The sequence below is a fragment of the Bufo bufo genome, chromosome 6 (genome assembly GCF_905171765.1).
Source record: "Bufo bufo chromosome 6, aBufBuf1.1, whole genome shotgun sequence".
Taxonomy (NCBI): domain Eukaryota; kingdom Metazoa; phylum Chordata; class Amphibia; order Anura; family Bufonidae; genus Bufo; species Bufo bufo.
In genome coordinates this window covers 363,833,096-363,839,071 of record NC_053394.1, presented here as the reverse complement: position 1 = coordinate 363,839,071, position 5,976 = coordinate 363,833,096, and positions in this window count along the sequence as shown.

Genomic DNA, 5,976 nt, shown 5'->3' with positions numbered 1-5,976 from the left:
TTATATATATATATATATATATATATATATATATATATATATTTTAGTTCTAATCGAAATTGCACCCACTAAAAATCTGGGTCCGGTATCCTTGTGTGCCAGTGCACACTTTGGGGGATATTTATCATAGATCAGCGTTTTACACCACTCTATGATATCCCTGGGCGCTGCTGGAGGATGCGCCTAATTTATGACAAGGCACACACGTCGTCAGAAATTAGGCGCAGCCCCAGAAGTCCATGCACCTAAACTGAAATCTACACCAGCTCCTACCTAGGGTTGATTTCAGTCATCTACGCCAGAAAACTGGGGTAAAGGAAGATAAATACGATGGGGCCGCTAACCATGCCCTGGCCACTCCCTCATTTCAGGAAACTGTCATGGGTGGAGAAACGCCACTTGCACCAAAAATGTTTGCGCAAATGGTGTTTAAAGAGTCGCCAGCACAGTGTTTGCGACTTTTTTACGCCAGAAAATTGGCGTGGGGGAATGATAAATTCTCCCCTTTGTCTGCATTTATTTGTGTGGTTTTTTTTTTTCTTTAAACTTGCAGCTACTCAATTACCCACCTGAACACCTGAGGGCACCACATACAACCCCTTTTATATAACTTAGTTACTTAGTTGTCTATATGCTCTCCGTGGTTTCCAGCTTGGGGACGGGGGTAATTTAATTTAAACTTTTCCTTTACCCCCCCCCCCCCCATACAACAGAATCCTAATTGTTAAGATCCATAGTCCTCCAGTGTTGAAGCACTCCAGCAAAATGTGTAGTGCAGCAAGGCTGTCATTAAAGAGTCATGAAGAGGCTCCGGTGTATGCCTTAGGATTCATGCACACGACTGTGTTTTGGGTCCGATCCACATTTTTTGCAGATCACACTCGGACCCATTCATTTCTATGGGGCTACAAATAATGCGGACAGTACCCAGATGTCATCCGTGGGCTGTCCACATCCGTGTGTCCGTTCCACAAATTATAGAACCGTTTCTATTCATGTCCGTTTTGCAGCCAAACAGGCAGTTCTGTTAGGAAAATGCGGCTTGCACACGTCCGGTAGCTGTATTTTGCAGATCCACCTTATGTAAACTTGTTTTAGTTGAGGTGCCATCTTGGCTCCTTCTTCCCCTCTGATATGGTTTCCTTAATGCATATTACATTTCTCATTATGCCCCTGGCTGTTCAGAGACATAGGGTCTGAGTATCGCCACAAGTGCTCAAGTCCTTTCTTACGGTTCATTCGCACGTCCGATGTTCTGGGTCCGCATCCGTTTTGCAATTTTGTGGACCTTTCATTTCAACGGGGCCGCAAAAGATGCATCTGTAGTTCTGTTCCACGGCCCCCGCAAAAAAGATAGAGCATGTCCTTTACTTGACCTCAATCGCAGACAAGAAGAGGCATTTCTATCATAGGGCCAGCCATGTGTGGTCCACAAAATGCGGAACGCACACGGCTGGTATCCGTGTTTTGCGGAACGCAAAACGCTTATGGACGTGTGAATGGACCCTAAGGCCTCTTTCACACGAGCGTGACTGATTAGGTTCAGTGAAACTCGCACCATTTTGCAAGCAAGTTCAGTCAGTTTTGTCTGCAATTGCGTTCAGTTTTTTCCGTGCGGGTGCAATGCGTTTTGATGCGTTTTTCACGCGCATTATAAAAAAAACTGAAGATTTACAAACAACATCTCTCACCAAACATCAGTGAAAAACGCAATGCGTTTTTCACTGAAGGCCCATTCACTTCTATGGGGCCAGGGCTGCGTGAAAAACGCAGAATATAGAACATGCTGCGTTTTTCACGCAACGCAGAACTGATGCGTGAAAAAAAACGCTCATGTACACAGACTCATTTAAATGAATGGGTCAGGATTCAGTGCGGGTGCTGTGTGTTCATGTCATCCATTGCACCCACGCGGAAAACTCGCTCGTGTGAAAGGGGCCTAAGGGCGGCAAGTGAGAGATCATTTAGGCCCCTTTCACACGGGCGAGTTTTCCGCGCAGGTGCAATGCATGAGGTGAACGCATTGCACCCATACTGAATCCGGACCCATTCATTTCTATGGGGTTGTGCACATGAGCGGTGATTTTCACGCATCATTTGTGCGTTGTGTGAAAATCGAAGCAAGCTCTATTTTGTACGTTTTTCACGCAACGCAGGCCCCATAGAAGTGAATGGGGCTGCGTGAAAATCGCAAGAATCCGCAAACAAGTGCTAGGAGACGATCAGGATGGGGACCCGATCATTATTATTTTCCCTTATAACATAGTACAATAGGGCTGGAGGGGTTAAAAAAAAAATTACAAATAATTTAACTCTCCTTAATCCACTTGTTCGCGCAGCCCGGCTTCCCTTCTGTCTTCATCTTTGAGGAATAGGACCTGTAGTGACGTCACTGCGCTCATCACATGGTCCATCACATGAGATGGACCATGTGATGAGCGCAGTGACGTCACTACAGGTCCTTTTCCTCACAGATGAAGACAGAAGAGAAGCCGGGCTGCGCGAACAAGTGGATTAAGGAGAGAAGTTAAATTTTTATTTTATTTTTTTTAACCCCTCCATCCCTACTTTACTTAGCATTCTGTATTAAGAATGTATTATTTTCCCTTATAACATGGTTATAAAGGGAAAATAATAGCAATCTACACAACACCTAACCCAAACCCGTGAAGTTCGGGTTTAGGTACCAAACATGCTGATTTTTGTCACGCGAGTGCAAAACGCATTAAAATGTTTTGCCAAAAACATGACGCCCGTGTGAAAGAGGCCTTACTCCTTTCCCTTATGACCAGTTTCGCACGTGCGTGTTCGGCCCAGGAACGCACTCCGTGTGATGACTGCATTGCCCGAACTCACAGCATCAAGTCATTACGATGCTGTGAGTTCAAGTAAAAGGAGAGGTGTTCAGTCGGGGTAATGCCGCCACCACACGGAGTGTGTTTCCCGAACCGAACACGCTTGAGTACCTGCTTAACCGCAGGTCTACTTTACTGTACTCATGTCCTGTGGTGGCAAGAACTCCTCCTAAGTCATTATGATGCTGTGAGCTCATGTCAGAGGACCACTGTTTGGTCCGGGAAATGCTGCCATTACACGGAACGTGTTTACTAAACTGAACCCACTTGTGTGAAACTAACCCAACTCATAATTCAGAGTCTCATTGTATCCTATGTGATACAGCTTCATCCTGTCTACCCTACGTCCTGCTTATGATGGGTTTCTCTCTGTCAGGGGGAGGAGAGCAGTGTGAAGCCGCATCTCCTAGAATACAGTAAAGATGTAACTGTAGACAGGCAGTGTGGTCAGGAGAGTTTTATAACGCTGCAGCCAGTCTTTGTATGGACTCTCCTACCCTTTCGCTGTCCTCCTGGTCCTTTAGATAAGACGGAGATAAGTGGGACGGAGCTTGGAGGAGTCCAGGAGGGATTTAATAGATGCTGATGCATTCCTGTAGTTCACAAGAAGTCAGCTGCACAGGAGGGCATGCTACGGATATAATGTTACCCACATGCCCTTTATGAAAGGGTTCAGGGTATATTCACATGGCTCAAATCCACTGTGCAAAAAAACTGTGGCAGATCAGTAGGGCAGCAAGTTTTTGGTGGTGGAAACCTCACCAAAAACGGTAGCTATCTTAACCCCTCCTCATTGACTTCAATGGAGAATGCAGCGAATTGTATGGATGCAAAAGTTTATAAAACTTTAAAAAAAGTTGAAGAAAAACTTTTTTGCATTTCGAGAAAGTATGCATTCTAAATGATGATTATCAGGGTAGAGTGAAATAATAATTCTTTATTTCATGGTACTGCTATAGTTCTGACACCCCTCACCCCAAAAAGAATAGCTGTTTTTCTTTTTCTCCTTTTTTTCTTTTTGCACTTTAAAGGTTTTGTGAAGTTACTTTTCTGTGACACAATAGAGCTCCTACAGCTGATGCTTTGCATATGCAAGTAGTGACGTCATTAATTCTCTTACGAAATAAATTTCATGTACAGAATGTTCGCAAAAAAAAAAATACCTGTGTAATTCTTGACTTGGTCATTTTCTATTAGTGTTTTACACCTGTATAAATGTAACCATATAGATATTATACATATAGATGCTAATAATGAAATCATTATTACACTTATTAACTGCAATGATGTGCAATGGGCGACTAATACTAGCTGTGAAATCGGGTATGTATGGAAAAAAAAACAAAAAAAACATGAACTTTTCAGAGAAATACAGAGAATATGTCTTTTACACGACATCGTTATTGTTTTTATATTTGTACAGTTGGTTATTAAAAGGACACTAAACCTTCAGTCTGTTCCATTCACTGTGCGATTGAGTGCTTATTGCCTTTTTAAATGGGCCGGAGATCGGGCCAATTATCCCGGATGAGAGTTTGTACAAGCTCCTGTTTCCTTTAATTGGCCCATGTAAATGTGCCACCAGTTACCTGGCAAATGTTTATGATCAGATGGGTCATGTGACGCCAAAGCTCATCGTTTCGCGGCAGCACATTGCCCTGTGCAGGGGCGGACTGGGAGCTTAACATGGCCCTGGAAATGACCTAAAAGTGGCCCCATGTTGTAGGCGGGTCCATATTGACAAAAGGTGGGGCAACACAAAAAGAAAGCAGCGAGTAGGTGGGGCCTGCAATACTGTAGTACAGCACAAAATACCGCCCCTGCAGAGCCAAATACCATGGTGCAGCACAAAATACCACCCCTGCAGAACCAAATACCATGGTGCAGCACAAAATACTGCCCCTGCAGAGCCAAATACCACGGTGCAGCACAAAATACTGCCCCTGCAGAGCCAAATACTGCCCCTGCAGAACCAAATACCACGGTGCAGCACAAAATACCGCCCCTGCAGAGCCAAATACCGCCCCTGCAGAACCAAATACCATGGTGCAGCACAAAATACCGCCCCTGCAGAACCAAATACCACGGTGCAGCACAAAATACCGCCCCTTCTTTAGGAGGGCACCAGTAGCCGTTGGCCAGGTGCATAAGTACCTGATGCTTTTAGCATTAATTAATGCTGAGAGCATCAGATTATTATGCAGGAAATTTCCCTGTAGGGTCTATGGCCAGTGTCCACCCCTGGCCCTGTGTGAACAATTAAACCGTGTGTGGATAAATGATCGTAGTAATGATTATTCACCCCCCCCCCCCCCCATACAGCAGTCATCATTGATGTATGTAAATCATGTAAATGCAGCTAAGCAAGCGAGCAGTTATCAGGGATGATCCTCATTCCTGATCTCTGTCTGCTCTATTGGCTCCTGTAAAATTACCCTAAGAACAGCTGGTGGCTCTACATATGCCATTAAAGGGGTTGTGCAGCCAATAATAACCTCTCCTCAGGATAGGTAATCAATATCTAAATGGTGGAGGTCTGACTACCGGCAACCCATGATCAGCTGTTTGACGATGAGGAGGCGCTTCTCTTCAAGATTACACTGCATGCTGTCTCGGGGGCGCACTGTAATTACAAGCAGCCTAGTATGACTAAGAATGCAGCTTTGAAACGCATAAGGAGTACTCTAGGGCTGCTAGTGGGTTTTGCTATTGACTGTGGATTTTAATAAAGAAAAAAAATAAAGTTGTAATTTCATTTTGACTTAATTTCACTTTTACCAAGTCCTGTATTCTTTTCATGATTTTAAATGTGTGATTACCTCAAGTCTGACGGGATCTGGAAAAGGCGCCGAATCACGTGAGTATCGCTGAGCTGGGATTTCTTGCTTGATTAGTTGTTCTGACAAACGCTTTGAATGAAAGCAAAAACTCAGAACCACTCTTTAAAGGGAAAAGATATTTATGACATATACTTTAGGGCTCTTTCACACTTGCGTTGTCCGGATCCGGCGTGTACTCCACTTGCCGGAATTACACTCCGGATCCGGAAAAACGCAAGTGTACTGAAAGCATTTAAAGACGGAACCGTCTTCCAAATGCTTTCAGTGTTACTATGGCAGCC